The sequence below is a fragment of the Aphelocoma coerulescens genome, chromosome 6 (genome assembly GCF_041296385.1).
Source record: "Aphelocoma coerulescens isolate FSJ_1873_10779 chromosome 6, UR_Acoe_1.0, whole genome shotgun sequence".
NCBI lineage: Eukaryota > Metazoa > Chordata > Aves > Passeriformes > Corvidae > Aphelocoma > Aphelocoma coerulescens.
In genome coordinates, this window is record NC_091020.1 from 8,300,560 (window position 1) to 8,318,588 (window position 18,029).

General features: G+C 42.0%; 1 long non-coding RNA gene across 9 annotated transcripts in view; it reads left to right on the forward strand.

The window, feature by feature from the left end:
• The window catches only part of LOC138112292 (uncharacterized), an 88,759-nt gene that overhangs the window by 35,189 nt on the left and 35,541 nt on the right, over positions 1–18,029 (forward strand). For 2 of the 9 annotated variants that reach the window (XR_011151657.1, XR_011151653.1), the window contains one exon: positions 5,275–8,153. The exons of 6 other annotated variants lie outside the window; for them this stretch is intronic. This is a non-coding gene — a long non-coding RNA (uncharacterized lncRNA). Of the gene's footprint in view, positions 1–940; positions 1,073–5,274; positions 8,154–18,029 lie in introns of those variants that run through there. One more of the 9 variants, XR_011151656.1, reaches the window with a different exon arrangement.

Genomic DNA, 18,029 nt, shown 5'->3' on the forward strand with positions numbered 1-18,029 from the left:
AATAAGGTACTATGAATATGAATCAGGAACAATGGGTTTAGTTTAAACTGAACTGGAATTTATTGCAGCTTTATGTTTTTATAAAGGAAACCTGTGTGTCAGCTTCTAGCGGTGACAGGGATGCTGAGAGTTGGCATGTGAGGATAATGTGATAATACAGAGACACCAGGGAGCATGTTTACACAAAAATGCATCTCAGCCAGCCAGAAGGCCATGCTGTGATTTCAGTAAAGAGTTGTGACAGAAAATCAATAGCTTTGAGAAAGGCCCGTGGTAAGGCAACAGCATTATCGGTGCTTTCTGCATTCTGCTTCCCCCTTCCTTCCCTTCACAGAGACAGAGCTGCATGAACTCATGTTTGAGTTTTGTTAACTCTGTGCCTGAGTAGCTCAAGCAGCAAGGCAATTCAGGGAATACAAAGCATCTGCAAACCAGGCGGTGGGGATGGAGAATAGGGAGGGATGGGTATGGCTGGGTATTGGTTTATTGACGGGCTCTGATTGCCTGGCAGGCAGGCTGGGGACTGCAATCTCCTGCTCAGTGCTTCCAGCACAGCTGTGTTCTGGTCTTTAGAAAAACTTCCCACTACCTCAGAGCAGCTTCACTCTGCTCTGTATTTTGATGTGTGGATCAACAGCAAGTCCCTTTTCCAGGTTTCCATACCGGGCAGGGCGTTCTGGAAGGATGACCTGGCCATGTAGTCCCACGTTACAGAGTTTACATTAGGCACCAATGTCAAGTGAAGTTTTCTAGGATGCCTTTTTCTTTTTTTTTTCCCCTAGTTCTTCTCCAACTCATTTTTCCCATCTAAAAAGGTAGAGTACGAATTGTTAATGAAAACTAGAGCTAAGAGTGGACTGCTCAGCCTTAGCTGACACATAGCTTGTAATCATGTTATTGTATTTCAGTTTGTGATACTACCTCTGTATTTTGTCCAAAGGCATGCAGTACACTCAGATGGGATGCTGACCTTTGGGCAAAAAAGAGTCCACCAGTAACATTCAAAGAGAGGAGACTTTTATTTAAATGCATGTAAGCCAGAACGTGACGTACAGGGAGTCTGCAGGAGAGGGTAAGTGAAAGGGATGAATCTGTTACCTGATTGGTGAATAGGGCATCGACAGGATTGATTCTTCTTTTCATTGAAGATGATACAATATCTCACTTGTAGATGATGCTTTAAAGCCAGGAAATCTTTAAGATTTCATTATTCTTAAATATTTCCATGTGCTTGGGTATATAAGCATTTTTGGAGTGGGAGACCATTTCCACGTTGGCACAGAGAGGTAATGTTAGCAATCCCATAGCATTAACTAATAATCCACTTGGTTTCTTTTGCTAACTGATAATACTGAGAAATGTGTGGTTTTCCAGAATTAAACTGACATGGCAGCTAGGAGAAAGTGTGTTCTTTTTGCTGACACTTCTGATTGCTTCTCACCTCATCCAAGAACTTGGTTCTTCCTCTATGGAAAACTATGAGAAACAGCCATAGACTTGGCTCATTAAAAAGAGATGATTCTAATTTGATTTTTTCCATGAAGCCTTGTTTTTGTCAGAGCTTAATATTTCAATACCCCAGAGCATAAAAGATTATTCAAAGAGCTCCACAGTGAAAAACTCAGAGGAAGGAGAGGGCATTCTCTGGCATCTAGGAAAATCTTCCATAAGTAAATAGAATTTAATGACTGCTTTTTGCTAGCCTATGAACACTGAAGCTGAGGCAGGTGTTTGTTAGCTGCAAAACGTACTTGTAAGCCAAAGTTTGTTAGGGTTTTGCCCTTAGTGCAGCTGAGCTGCATAAACCACATGAAGTACAAGAAAGTAAGAATATACTATGTATTTAATCACTGAGCTTTCAGGGGTGCTGGGGTTAGCTGGTATCTTAATTGCCCTCCAGTCATAGTTATACCATCGTGTGGGTCACAAATACTTGGAGAAGTGTTTGAGAAACAGAAACACTTTCACAGTACCAAAAGGGTAGGGCTGGGCCTATCTGACTATAAATTACTGATCAATGCCACATTCAGGTTTGCTTGGGCACTAACTGAGCAACTTTTCCAGTCTCCTAAATGCTCTGAAGTGCCCCTGCATCCCAGGTGGGAGAATGGAGCCTGCTCAATTGACTGATCATTTCCTTCCTCAGCCTCCAGACATCATAACTCACTGCTCTTGAGCAGCAGTGGCATGAGGAAAATTAGAACTTGGGAATTATTGTAGCAGGGGAGAGGCACTGTGTGAAAAGTCTTCCTCAGAGATCCCATCACCACAGGCTGCATCACAGCTCAGGTGAATGCCAGCTATAGCAGCTATGAGAGCTTCCTTTGGGAAATGGAGAGCTGAGGATTAAATGCACGGAGAGGCAGCATACAAATCTTCGATTTAACTGGCATGAAAGCCTCAGGGCATTGGAGCATGGCATGCCAGCAGGGTTTAGAGGTCAGGAGGTACTGTGGTGGGACACTGCTCCCTGAGGATGCCCACAGTCCCCTTGAAGGTCCCTTGGGTTTGTTTCCCTGGTCTGTGCTTGTTCATTCATGTTCGTGGCTGAAAGCAGGGACAACTTCTACTGCGTGAAATCAATCACAACTTCTGCAAGCTGTCCTAAAACTTAATGTTTTATTTCTTTTCTTATTTCTCCTCTTTCTGGATTCCTAAACATTCTGTAATTCTTATCCTTGTCCCTGGTATCTTGCTGCTTCAGACTTTTAAAATAACTTGAAGTTAATATAGATATATAAAGTTAATATATACCTAGGTTATGTTATGTTGTTATTAGTTTAAATAATACACTCTTGTGAATTTCAAGGCAAATGATTTCTAAACAAGGAATGCCAAGCTGAAATCTGAGGCTGGTTCTTTAATAACAGCCCAACACTTTTAGAATCAGTGGCAGTTCTGAAACACTTATATTTCTCAAAATAGAAAATGTATCAAAGTGGATTGTGCCCTTGGGGAAAAATTACTTTTGCCAATTTGGTTTCTGCCAGCTCACCAGAAAGCTCTGCCAGTGAGCACTTTCTACAACAGCACTAAATAGCATGGGTAGGAGTTGCAAAATCTTGCACTAATTGGCTTGCCAAGGCCCCAGCTCACTCAGTACAGAAAACTTGCTTTCATTAGGTGTGCAGAGCACTTCATTAATACTTAAAAGGTGAGTGAGTCTGTTCAGAGACTGCAGGCTGGAAGGGAAAGGCTGTCACTTCTGTAGCTGCAGAGCTCCTGAAACCATCTGTGGGGTCTGAGGTAATGTACCTGCTGGCTGGATACCAATACTGAGCTGCCAGTGTCCTTCCTTTGTAGTGGTTACACAGACAGAAGGATCTGTTGAAATTCCCCATCATTTGGGTTTTTTCACCTATATTGTGAAGGTGGAGGCAAAGCCACAGCACTACCATCCTTGCTGATTTCTGACATTTGAAAATAGACGTGGAGAGGTGCAGGGACATTGCAACACCTTCTTTTGATGTGTCACCACGTTTGACTCCACATCCAGAGCAGGTCCGACACACCCAGGTGGATCTGCCCCAGCATGGCCCCACATCAGTGATGTACAGCCAGGGAGAGTCATGCATGGTAATCACTCTGGTTTTATTATGGATGTGAGGGTTTCCTAGGAGGTGGAATCTTCAGGTCACTTATGCCAAGTTCATCACTTGCATAAGTTAACTGCTGAGCTGCAGTTTTCTGGACCTGTGCTGTCTTTGCTAATTTGATACTCTGCCTCTTAGTGGAAACATAGATTTCCTGTCAAAGTTGTCATTATATATTCAGCAGAACTCACCTTTCTTCTTGATGAGTCACAAATTCTTCTGTGCAAAACAATCTCTTCACGGATGTTGTCATCTTATGCTGTACATGGCACGTGTTGGGTGAAATATGTCTTAGGGAAACAAAAAAAAATACAGTCTGCCCCATGCTTTATCAGTTTGAGGAAGACCCAAACCAGGAATGTACAGCCACCAGAAAATGGGGCTGTGCTGTTGGCCAGCTTGCCTACAGATTTTTGGTTTTACATGCAGGCACTATCTCATCTCAGACATCCTGATGTGCTGTTCAGGTGGAGGACCTGCAGCCACGGCCAAATGATCAAATTAGAGTCCCATAACTGAATCCATCCTGGAAGGTTTGGCTTGACACTGAATTTGCATTATGGCAGTGAAAAATGTTGCTTAGAAATCTACACTGCAATGGCAAGTCTTTGAACTGCCTTCCATTTACCAAGGGTCAGGCAGGGTCTGACTGCAGGAAATATCAGCCACTTGCTCACAAACAAGAATGGACTTACTGAAGCATATTAATTTACTGGTCTAAGGCAATTCTCTCTCCCTCAGAGTTCAGTGGTGCAGGTCTTTATCCATGCCTTGCAAAAGTTGTTAGATCTAATTGCAATATAATCTGCTTAAAATGAGCTTTACTTGAAGTCAAGCAGTCAAAATTTAATAAACAAAGTAGTTTTTTATCAGAAAAATCCTGTTGTGTTTAAAAAACCCAACTGTCAGGAGCTGGCAGCTTTCAAAGAATTTTTCAAACAAACTGTTTGGAATGCTAACTGACCTAACTACAGTTATCTCATTTCTGTGATTTCTTCCTTTTTTCTTTTCAGTTTCTGAAATATTTCATTTTGATTCATTATATTTTACTATAAAATGAAATTTGGGATGGCAGATTTTCATATACAGTGTGTTTTAAATTATGAAAGGCAGGAATAAACAGAGGTAAGTACTTCAAGAAGTTTATGATGATATTTTTGACTCGTGGAGTTTTTATTCTCAGGCATTTTTGAGACCTGGAAGTTGAAGACAATGACATTCTCTCTGTGTCTCCGTATCCTTCCTTATCCAAGTGGACGTGTTGCTTTTTTGTACCATGATTTCACCTGGTCTGTCTTTACTTGTGTTCTTACCTACACACTGCTCTGATCCCTGTTTCCATCTGCTTCTCTCTAAATAGCAAAGATCATCATATTTGTTTATATAGTTAAAAATTCAGAACATCACCTGAGGCCTTTAGATGATAATGCTGTGTTTTTAATAGGAACTTCCTAAATACATTTTAGCTCCTGTCCAGGCTGCCATAAACCAGTGCACAAGTGCCTGGAATTGCTCACTGGGAGTATGAAGGGCTTGGATGTGGTTTGTATCTCTTGTACATATGATGGGTAGTGATTTTTTTACTTCCCTGCACTGTAATTGCACTGAGTTACATCCCTTTGAAAAGGAGGTGACCAGGCAGCAGAGGAAATATTTGCCTGGTCTTTTTTTTCTCCTTCAGCTTCTGCACTTTTGGCTCACTGGGGTCTCAGAATGGAGAAGATTGATCTTCCACAATGAACAGCTTTTTGGTGGCTGGGAGGAAAAAACCTAACTCCCCTGGAATTTTATGAACTTCTGAAATCTCAGGGAGTGCTTGTTGTTAAGAAGAGATATGTGGATAGTTTCACTTAATTCTCGCCTATTTATGTCACAGCTGTGTTTTGGTGGCTGCTTGCAGAGTGTCTGATGGGAAAGAAGAGCCCAAGCATTGGTAAAACATCCACCCATGGTGTGTGCTGAGGGTCCTGCGTGGTGTGAGACATGTCAGCCCCAGAACACATCCCACCTACTGCCCTCTCCAAACCCCTCATACTGGTCAGACCTGTTCCATTTGGCTAACCCAGCCATTTCTTCTGAAGCAAGAAGGGCTCTTCCAAGTAGCTCTGCCAGGAAAAATGAGGTCCCCCCAGTTCAGCAACAGCTGTCAGAGGTGGTGGCAAGAAGCTGAGGGCTGAGAGCACTAGATGAAATACCCTTTTTTGTGGTAGCTGATGGTACATCTGCAAATAAAGCAATGGCACAAAGCAAAAGCACATCTGGATCACAGAGCTGTCATGTATTTTGACTGTTCCTGTGTAGAAGATGCCCAGGACGAGTGTGTGTTCAAACCAGTAGGAGAAACAGGTTCAGAACAAGAGACAGCCTGCCATGATTCTGCAAGTTTGGTTTGAAACAAAAGGCTTTTGCCCTATGAATTACTCCTTTGTTTATTGTCAGGCCCTGCACTTCCACATGCAATCAACTCCCTCAAACTTAAATCAAATATGAAAATGAGTGGCTCATAAGCCATTCAAGTGTTAACTGAGCAAAATCTTTTAGCTTGCCCATTTTAACAAACTGTCATCCTGATGCTCCTGGGTTTGACACCTCCATGACAAGTAATTCCAGAAGATAGATGTGTGAGTCCAGGGACCCTGGAGCACTTAAGTTGCCACTGTTATGTTATAAATATAGAAATTCCCAGTACTAAATAGCTCTAATGTGATTCACTCCAACACACACAACTTTGGTCCATTGACATGGAGGTGGCTGCAGGGCAGGTTTCGGATACAGCAAAGCCTGGAGCTGCCCAGGGCAGTGGGCTGCCTTCCCTGCCTCAGCTGGGGCAAGGAGAACAGCTGGGAGAGCAGCACAGGGATAAGCCACCCATCCCTGCCCATCCCTGCCCAGGAAAGGCTCCACACGTGCGCTGGGGCATTCCTGCAGTACCAGTTCCTCCTGCCCTTGCCCACAGCTGGAAATGGCAGAATCAATTTTTCCCCTTTGTGCAGTGGGAGAGGGAGTCTGCATCACCTTGGGGGCAGGGAGGAGGAAAAAGGGGTCCACAGGAGAAGCTGGGCTGTCGGAAAAAAAGATGCTTTCAAAAAGATTCTTTTGTTCTGCTTCCCACAGATCTTTTCAAATCTTTATCCTTTTTACAGTGTTCAGTCTGTTCAGAGTAGCAAGGAGACAATAACAAGGCGTCTTTCATCATGAGCATATGCAGTGTGGAGGGAAAACTGAAGAAAATTAAAGAGCTTTTGTATTTATTATGGAAAGATGTCTGTGCACCACAGAATGAAGGTGTGATGGCAGAATGTGTTGGGACTCCTGGGCCAGAGCGCCCTAGCCAGGGCAGGTGGTGGTTGTGATGGAAGAGGTGTTGGCACAAGTTGTGACACATGTGGTAGCTGCAGCACAAACACCTTCCAGGCACCAGCCACTAGCAGAAATTGGAGTAGGAGCAATGTTTGTGCCTTTTTTTTGATGGTGTAGAAGTATCAGGCAGTGTACCAGAAAGGTGCCTCCAGTTTCTATCCATTTTTGTAGAGAAAAATTACTGCCAGTCCTTACAAACTTTGCCTGGATGTAACGCAAGATAAAACAAAGTCTGCTCTCTACACGCTGGATGCCAAAGAAAACTGAACATAAGGGACACATTTTAATTAACTGCTACAGTAATTTATTGAGGAAAGTGATTTGTTGATCACTACTCACAGTCTTTAAATAAGAATTTGCTTTCTAAGAGGAGTGCTTTTAGTTCAGCCACATTTTATTCCTTTAGGAGTTGCTGGGGACCATTCCACATACACAAGCAGATCTGATTAGGTGATTGCCACAGTTCTTCCTGCCCTTAAAATTAAAAATTGTTAGCATCTCCTGCTCATGTATTTCTGCCTAAAATTATAAGATAAAGGATGGCATGTTTTATGAGATATTGTATTTTATTTTAAAATCTGTTTGTTCATTTCTTGTTGGAGAGGCAGGTAAGGCATCTCCCAGTTTCAGTAGTGAGTTGAGCTTCTCAGCTAAAATCAGAACTTTTTGATCTTTCTGCAAGAGAAATAAAACTTGGTGGGACCAATTTTAACACCTCTGACCTCCCCGGTTCCCCAACACTGAACTTTTATTTCCAAAATCTCTTTCTAATGCAATTAGGGTGGTGGAAATGTGTATGTCTAGAAAAAGGAGTCTAATAACTTGCTGATGATGTCATTTAGACTTACCCAGAGGAGTCACTGCTGTTCATGTCTTTAAAATAGCTGGGATGATTTTGCCAGTATTTTTGTCTGATTCTGCCTCCTGCAGAATGATGCCAGTTGTAGGTTAAGTGCTTGTATAGATGATGTATTAATAGGTTATTGAACAGGGATTGATGTTGATCAGACCATTTATTTCATATGCACTGCTTCAATTATGTTATTACTGTAACATTTCCTATTGGTTAGCTTAGGAGGAGTATTTTCCCAACAGATTATAGGAGCCAGCATGTAATGAATGTTTCTGACATTAAAATACCTTATTGATGGAAATAATCTATGTTAGATATCATCTGGAATAAAATACAGACATTACAGATTACAGATATACCTTTTGATCAGCTTGTAATAAATAGTGAAAAAATATTTATCACATCCTGTCACTTTTATTTGATAAGTTTGCTTAAAATCTGTAAAAGTTCATCTCCATATGCTTGAACAAACTTGACTTGTTTGAGGTGAACTATTTTTTGTTGAGCCAAGACAAAAGAAAAAAAAACAGAAGAAGAAATGCTACTTCAATTTATTCTTATGAGAAATTATTTTTATATTATTCTGTGAAAAAGATCTGGATTTGGCTGGATTTGAGAAAAGAGAAGCCTGCTGTTTATTGGTTACTCTATGCAAGCTGGTAGTTCTATTGCATATGGACTTTGCTAATAGGTGGGTATGATTTTTTTGGGTCACACAGATTGCCTTTTCACAAATTCTGTTTTTTTAGAGTTGAGTGAGCCTACAGAGGTTTTCAAATTTGTGACTGGAAGCTTTTCCCAAACAGTTTTCTTCTCAGCTGGAGAAAGTTGTGTGTTGTTATTTCAAAGTCTTACTGGCAAGGCACTTTGGTCAGTACAGCATGATTCTGCTCTCCTTTGAAAGAGAATTTTTCACCAGATGGGAGCATACTTGTCATTTGAATGTTTTGAGCTCTCTTTGAAATTCTGAGGCAGCTAATTTGCAAATGCAGGGATGCTCAGCTCCCATGCATTCAGTGAGCTATTAGAGCCTCTCATTTTTGGCTGTCTCCCTCCTGTCTGCATCACCAGGTTACTCTGGACATGTTGGGGACACTGTGGAGCTGTTTGGCTGCCTGTGCCTGGTGAAGCAGTTTGGCTGCCCAGACATGTACAGTGGGTCAAGGCTGCTGTGTGGTGGAACGTGCCCTGAGGTAGGGCATGCACCTAACAGAGTGAAAAGGGATGATAATGGAGGTGTGATTGAATAGCCATTGCCTTGCCTGGGCAAGGGATGCTGCTACACCTCTGTTGCAGATGTCCAAGGCAGTTTTCTGTGCTGAAGTTCTGAGCAGTGAATGTACCTGGCACATCAGAGGGTTCAGGGTACTGTTATTTTAATCATGTGAGGAAACTGCTTTTAGCTGTTTTATGCATCAAAAATACATCAATGGATTTTCTCATAATTGTTACCTTTTAGAAGAGACAGGAATTAGAAATAATGATCCATAAAATTCTGCCTTTTCTCAGAATCATTTTGAATAATCCAATATAGTAGAAATCACTTTGTAGATACAGTCTCACAAACAAAAAATCGCATTTATAATCTAATAGTTCCTGGTGTAGACTTGCTTGAGTTTGCATTATCTGTGTAAAAGACTAGGGTGTGCAAAAATAAACGTGGACTTATGGAATTGTAGATATTTATATCTTGGCATTCTAACAAGCCACATATAAATGCAGTCATGTTCCTCCTAGATATTGACCTGTAAACTTATGATACCTGAGAAGGCATTACTGATCTTGGTTATCCTAGAGAACTTTTCCACATTTGTTGCACACTGAGCCTTAGGTGTGTGTACAAGTAAGTAGCCTCTAGAATGAGAGGGAGGAGCTAGAATAATGGAACATGATGCTCTCACATCCTAAAAGTCAGTGAGACTGGATCCTGGATCCTCTCTACATTTCCTCCTCACAGTGAAGAGGATGTTCTTCACTCCCACTGTCTTTATCTTGAGATTCTTTTTCCCTGTGGTGGCCTGCACAACGAAGGAACTTTCCTGGAGAAAAGGAGGCTCAGAGGTGACCTTATCTCTCTCTACAACTTCCTGAAAGGTGGCTGTAGTCAGGTGGGGGCTGGTCTCTTTCTCCAGGCACCATCTGACAGAACGAGAGGACACAGTCTTAAGCTGCACCAGGCAAAATATAGGTTGGATATTAGGAAAAAGTTTTCCATGGAAAGAGTGGTGAAATACTGGAATTGTCTGCCCAGGGAGGTGGTGGAATCACCATGCCTGGATGTGTTTAAAAAGGATTGGATGTGGCACTCGGTGCCATGGTTTAGTTGAGGTGTTAGGGCATGGGTTGGACTCGATGATCTTAGAAGTCTCTTGCAACCTGGTGATTCTGTGATTCTGTAACTTTACCTAGAACTCCAGACATTCACACAGCTGATCTTTCAGTAAACCCAAGCTGCTGGAATGCAGAGGGAAAGGTGTGGAAGTAACCATCTGTTTGCAGCAACCCATCCAGACTGATCCTGGGCAAAGGCTGAGGTGTTTGATGGATCTGACATTCTGTAGGCCCCTGATACAAATCTCTCAGTCCACCTATACCAAAAGAGAGGATCAGAGCACAGTCCTGACAGCCCCCTGTTAAAAAGTTTCTCTCCCTTTCTTTTCAGCAAGTTTGAGCTTTTGTCTTCATCTTTTTTTCAATAGGATCTGGAGAAATGTTTTTTCTCCCCCATGGTGGGGTGGTTTGGTGGAGCAGCACTGTTCTGCGTTCATGGAAACTGGGAAGGTGCTATTTTTCCTTAATTTCATCTGAGTGGTTAATTTGTCTGGATACATCACTGGCTCCTTCCAGCAATGGCAAGTGACATATGCAATAAAAACTGGGTCTTATGTCCTGTTACAAAGATCCAGGGATTTGTAAACTCGCCATTTTGCCAGGCCTCTGGTGAAGAGGGGACTGGTTGCTGTGCTTTGTAAACACTGGCTCTCATTACACATGTTATAACCTTCACACCCAGTTCATAGGAGCTACATTCTCACCACATTAGAAAGGTGGTAGAGTTTTCAGGAGCTGCAGATTAATTGCAAAACAGCCCTTGATACAATAAATCTAATATGAGACAAGAAATAAATAATGTCTTTGGGCTGCCTGCTCAGTGCTCAGGTGCTACTTCAAGCATACATGTTGCTGTTATTAATAATAATCATCACAGCACAGCTGTCAGTGGGTACAGAAATGTCTGCAACCTGGAACTTCTCATCCTTGTGACAAGATGGTGAATTTAATTAGAAAAGCTTTTTTTGTTGTTGTTTGTATTTATATATTGTGAAAAAAGGTAAAGGAACGAAAATAGTGTGATTGGGGTGGTGAACAGGAACTCTTCTCCTCTGGACACTGCAGTGGCTTTATTTTGGGAGAGCAGCCTTGTGAAATGGGTAGGAACTGCTAACCTTGTGCCCTGTGTTAGTCCAAGTCCTGTTTGGGCTTCAAGCTGGTTGTTGTAGAGCAGCAGCAAGACCAAAGTTCCCCAAAATTGCCTTCTAGCAATCCCAGACTTTGATTTTGGTGTAAAGCAGGAGGGGGAGGAGAGCTGGCATTTATTCACACACAGGTTTTTGATGATTTTTTGCTCCACCACTGTGCACACCTGAGGCTTGAGCAGAGCAATCTGTATGCAATCCCACAGACAGCACTGACAGAATCCTTTAGGCCAGTCTGCTAATTCTCATCCACCAGCACCACCTTTCCTGAGGATGTTCAAACAGCCTATTCACACGTGGGGCCTTCAGCGGGGAGAAAAACAACAATAAAGTAGGTTAAAAAATGTTTGTTCAGTTTTAGTTGGGAAGAATGTGGAAAGGATGAGAAGGGTTGAAATATTATGGGTTGTCAGAAACTCAGCAGGAACCTGGGAAGGAAGAGAGGAGGATGTGGATTGAAGAAACTGGAGCCCTGAGGGCAATCCTCTAAAAATATATTAGAACAGCACTGTCAGTAATAGTATTCTCAAGACATGCAAGTCCTGCACTCTTAATTGAAAAGTGCCAGGGGTAAGGTGCTCACCTTGAAACTCATTATCTTTTTAAAATAATTTCTTTCATTTTCTACTGCTAAGGATTTGTTTTAAACTGAAGTAAGAGTTTGAGCCTGAAATGCCATTTTCTTGTTCTGAGGGGCAGTTCTTGCAAAGGCAGAGTACAGCTAATAGAGCCTGGTTTATTTAAGGTATATATTTATGGTTTACCAGTTATTTAGTGCCTCTGAGTTTAATAATACTCCTCATCCCAAAATATGAGGGATTTAACCATAAATCTAGTTTAAGGTGCCCTCTTTATGAGTATGTGTGTGTATTTTTGTATTTATCTTTGCATGTATCCTTGGGCACTACTGTGGTTTGGGGGCTGCTTTAGGGACCTTGTGCTGAAGTGGTTGAGGTCTAACTAAACAAAAAAAGCAGAAAAAGAGAGAGCTATAACTTCTCAGAACAGACTGAGAACAGAAGCATAAAAAAATCCACTGACTTACGTAAAGTCACATACAGAATCTTATACACACACAAGGCTTATTGAATATGATTATTGATTACTAAATTTTTCCCTGATTATTATGAAATGAGAGAAGATTTTGTGCTAGGATTAGGAGTCTGATATTCTGTCCTTAAAGTTCAGAGCAAATAGTTGAAAAACTAGAAAAAGGACAGTTTACTCCCAGGACAGCGATAAAGTCTCTCTGTCAGTTGAAGGCTGAAGCCCAGGGGATGTGGTGATTATTGAGTAATTCATATCAATGTGTTGCAGAGCAGAAGAGAAAGAGAAATTGAAGACTGGGAGGAGCAATAGGGTGTTCCAGCTTTAAGGGCTGCTTTACTTATCTCTGGGCTCACACTTAATCCAGAGTTCAGTTCAGCAGTTTGCAAAATCAATCTCTCTGTTCCCGATTCACCTTGAGATCCTTCGGCATCTCTCATTAACCCTGTGATTCGGGAATAAGGCAGCCATGTGTGTCTGAAGACAGCAACCTGTAGCAGAGTGCTGCTCTGATTTCTTCTGGGCTCTATTTGCACAGTTATCTTAGTTCCACAAAGCAGGAGCTGAGTGAGCCATGAGCTGAGTGACCCTTCTGCAGCTCTGTGCACGGCTGGGAGTAGCAGCACTCATCTGACAGGCTGCTGTTGAGACTGGCAAAGTAATTGGCTCACTCAAAATGATAAATACTTCATGCTTCCTGAGCCATACAGTAACAACAGGAATTAGTTTGGCCTTTTTTTGCCTTCCCTTCAGACTCACCAGAAGGCAGGAAGGTAACTGCCCCACCAAAGGCCGTGGATGCTGAGGCAGGATGCTGCCTGCTTGGCAGGGGACCAAAACCTGACAGCATCCAGCCATGAGCTCAGCAAGGATGGGGCTGGGGCAAACCACTGAGCATCTTTGATGGTTTTGTAACACCCCTTATGCAGGGAGACAAACAGCAATCCATGAAGCTTGCTGTTCCTTCTAGCTTTTCCCGTGTTTCATTTAGTATTTAAGTTACAAATCCAAAGTTTGTTTTGTTGTTTATTTCTTTTTTTCTTGGTGGTATTGAGCAGTGTGGCAGTGTCTGACTGTGTGAAACAAACAGACAAAAAAGAATCCTGACTCATTCTGGGAGGAAGGGAGATGGTGGCTGCTTGATTTCACCAGTGGGAGCTCCTCTCCAGACTTCACTAATCCTTAATCCTGTCAGCCTGGGACAGAAGGAATCATACAGCTCTTTTAGGAACACAAAAGTCATGTAATCCATCATCTCAATACCAGGTGTTGGGCTGAGGAAAAGGGTTCATTACTGGTCCAGAACACACTGAATTCCACAACAGGTTCTTTCACCTAAGCAGTCCCTGTGTCACGTCCTCACTGTGTCAGCGCTTTTCAGAACAAAGCCTGTCCCTGGCACTGAACTACAAGTCTAGGACCAAGACATGTCTAGAATCCCAAGGTTCATTTCTCCCCATCTCACTACACTTCTTCTTTGTGTTTTAGACCTGCTCATGACAGGAGGAAGTAACTTAAAGTTACTCTTTAAGTAACTTAAGGCCACTTTCATGAGCAGCTTCAAGCTATGCTCACGAGGAGCTACCATTCAAGTCTGTGTTCTGTGACTGCTTTATACTTCAAAATCAGTCCTCAGTGAGTCCTTTGAAATCTGTTTTTATGCAGAAATTTCCAATATACTTGAAAGCCTTGGAAAGACCTGATTTTGTGGGATGTAGAGTTGCCTCAGGAAAGCACTAAAGAAAGTTTCAGGCACTTTCTTTGTGTCTCTTTAGCTGCTATTCACACCAAAATATTTTGTGTGGTTTATGTAGATTTTCTGAAGAACAAGACAATCTAATTTACTTAAATATTTAAATAAGCTTCTGCATGTTTACTTCCAAGGGCTTGAAGGTAAATAACTCTTATCACTTTCTAGATCAGTGACTGTTCAGCAAAGAGTGGCTGCATATGTAAGGGATGGGCCAGTGGTCAGACATATAACAAGATTAAACACTGGACAATGGATATATCTGTGTGGTTGAGAGCATACACACACATTTTTTACCCATGCTCCAAGCTGGCTGAGTCCTGCTGTGGAGGCTTGGTGCTGCTCTTCAGCAGTAGGAAATGCAATTCCATCCTGTTGCCAAAAACACCTCAAGAACCCTTGGCTTGATATGGTTAGTCATTGCTGTGGAGGTATATAAAAAGTCACCCAAATTAAATATGCCCTAGTTTATCAGGTTTTTTTCTTTTTATTTTTTGGTTGGTTGGGTTTTGTGAGTTTTTTTCACTCTACATTGAAAATCTCAATCATGGCATCATCAGTTTACATTTCAAATTAGAGCCATGATTTTCTTCTCTTGTTAAAGAGAAATGTTAAAAGGTTTGACCAGACGTATTTATAGAAAACCTTGCATGTTTTTAGTGGAATAATAGGAATGTAACTCTCTCATAATTTTCAAATTATATAGTTTACCTTGGGGCAAGCAGTGTGAGAAAGAAAGAAGCAGGGAGCTGGCATAGTGAAAACTTACCAATAAGGAAGAACAACCATTCCTTTAGCCCTACACATTTCTAAGTGCTCATCCCAGGTTCTGGGAGCTAGTGGTCTGGGGGACATCCTATTTGCAGCCTTGTGATAAGCAGCTGTTTCCTTGGCAAATTCATTTCTGAAAGTGAGATAATCCGATTTGAATGGAGCTGCAGACACACACCCATTCAGCCAAGCCAGGAGAAAAGGGGGAAAAGAAAGATTTTCTTTCCTCTGTGTCTTCCTTCACGCTCTGCCATGATTCAAGGAGAGATAAAAATCTTGGCCTTGTTTCTCTCTGTCTTGTTTGTGGCCCTTGATAGCTTTGTAAGTCTGTTATTTTGCTGGAAAATACAGACTCACTTCATTCTCCTTGGTATAATTCTTGCATCTGTAAAGCTGAGACTGTGCCAACACACAGGATTTTCATTCTGATTCAGCAAGGAATGTAGGCAAATGTTTTAAATTAAAGCATATTTTAAGCCCACCTGTATTCAGCAGAGCTCTCAGGCTATTTGTATTGAGGACTTGCAGTGCCCAAGAGTGGGAAAAACTCACAGTATTGGAAATGTGTGTGCATATGAGTGCTGTACACCTCCAGGAGCCCATCTCTGATTTATCAGATGCCACAATTGTTCAGAAATTTCACAAGAAGTTTTTGGATGTTTTTCGCCTTCATGTAGAAGGAAAAAAAGCTTTTGTATTTCACTATATCTTTCCTCCTACCCCTTCTCTATTTTTACATTTTCTCAAGCTGTCACAACATGCAAGAACTTGAGTGACCCTTTCTCTGGGTGCAGATTTCTCGTACAAGCTGCCTGAGCAGTTTGGTGTGCAAGCCACACTGCTCTTTTATCAGCTTCCCCCAGGCCCTGATCCATCAGCAGTCCCTGGGTTGTTGTGGTTTCTCCTCTCTGCACTCCCCACGTTGCTGTACATGGATGTAAACAGAGGTCTGAGTGAGTCTGAGCCTTGCTTGGTGTGAACTTGGAAATATCCAGTGAGGAACAGACATGGACATGGTACTAAACAATGGGTCAGAGGCAGCCAGGCTTTATGGAAGGTAGACAGAAAAAATTACTTTTCTTTTTTTTTTTTTTTTTTTTTTTTTTTTTTTTTTTTTTTTTTTTTTTTTTTTTTTTAAAGACAAATGGCTCAGAATGTTGTTGGCATACAAGAGAGAGCGGGAGGATGGGATGGCAGCTGGCCAGGCTCAGCTGCTTTACACCAGGACCAGAAGGAGCACAGGATCAAGGTGCACTCACAAAATACTGAGGCCCACTCTGGGGAATGCACATCCTGGTAAAGAAAAGTGTTTGAAAAAGTTTATGGCTAAGATGTGGTTTACTGTAATTTAGGTGGGATGTTAGGAAAAGGTTCTTTCCCCAGAGGGTGGTTGGGCACTGGAAAGGCTCCCCAGGGAATTGATCACAGCACCAGCCTGACAGAGCTCTAGGAGTGTTTGGACAATGCTCTCAGACACATGGTGTGATCTTGGGGTGTGCTGTGCAGGGCCAGGAGTTGGACTAAGATGATCCTTGTGGGTCTCTTCCAACTCAGGATATTCTCTGATTCTATGATTCTTGCTGAAAGAGGCAGTAACCAAACACAACCATCTGACACAGGCTCTGCCACGTGACCTTCACAGATTTGCTCCTTCGGAGTCCCATTTTTGGGGGAAAATTGGTCTTGATCATCATGAGGGCACTGTGCTTATATTTGCCTGACTGTGCTGGGAGCCTTTTCAGAGCCTTTGTGCCTGTCATTCCTGTATGTCTTATCTCTCTGATTTAAATGTTATAAGCTCTCTTCTGTCATAGACATGTTTTTTAGATTAAGGAAAGTAACATTCCACCCTCCCTGCAGTATGTACAGTGTATTTACCATTAGATAACAGCATCCCAAAGGCAGGATTCACCCAAGCCTCTGTCTGTAAAATTATATCCCAGCCTTCCTAGAACATGTCTCTGCTGTGAAAAAAAGCTGCTTCAGTAATGTGAACCCATGCCAGGAGCAGTGAGTGTCTCTACAGTAGAAAAATACATTTGTCCTGCCTGCTTAGATGAGGAACTGTCTGCCTGAGACAGAGTAACATTTCCAGATTTAGAAATATGCTAATTTTTTGTACTTGTAAAGTATTTATTAGCTGTAAGTGATTGAATCTTCTCTCTGGGGACTGAGTGGGTCAGACTTCATGGGAGTAGGGTAGGTCTCTCCCAGCTGTAGTTTCGACCACTTAAATGTTTCACATGGATGCTTTTGTAGCTGTGTAGCAGTGGCAGTCCAAAGGTTAAATGACTGCCTTTCAGCTTCTGCACAGCAGTTATAGGGGATTAGGTTTTCTCAGTGGGTTTCTAGGTACTCATGTATCAGAGTTCCCTTGCTATGATTTCTTCCTTTTTATGTAATCTTTCCAAGGTAGCCAGTGACCTCTTCTCACCAAGATCGTTGCAGATGATATTTTTCTCTGTAGCAAGCCACAAAACTTTTCTGTTGTGTTCTTAGAAGGTTATTGTTGGGGGGTTAAAAATATCCAGATTCTATCTCATGAGAGAGAAAGGTGGTAACTCACTGATTTATGAGAGTCCCTGTTGCTCTCCACGTTCTCCTGGCCCACACGTCCCTTCGAAGTATTTGGTTGAGCCCTTCTTCCTAGCACAATTTCTTTGTTTACTTTCTGAATTTCCTTCTGGAAATACCAGAGTTTCTTTTTGTATAATAAAAAGGATTGAGCAGTTTATATGTGCACAAGAAAGAGCATGGCAAAGGGCAGTGAATAAAATATGTGTCTTTACCCAGCAGCTGGTGTGACTCTGCTGGGTGGTCTGACTGCACTTCATTTGTTACGCTCCTGTGAAAGGATCAGCAGATTTAACACTTAGTTAAATAATTATTTCACAGTTATGCTTCTTACAGGACACTTCTCAGCACCTGTCGGGGGTGGTTTGAAAGTGGAATACACTGGATCGAGTCCAGCCAGTTTACAAGAGATTTTTCTTATGTTCAGCCCATGCTCTCCTCTCAGAGCATTATTAATCTGGTAATGGTTCTGTCTATGATACTAGAGGAGATTCTAAAAGAGAATGTTGCTTCCTTGCCTGATATGTGTGGAAGTCAGAACTAGAGGGCAGAACTGGACTGGCATCAAGTTTGTGGACTTAGACTTGAGCCTGAGAAAAATCTTT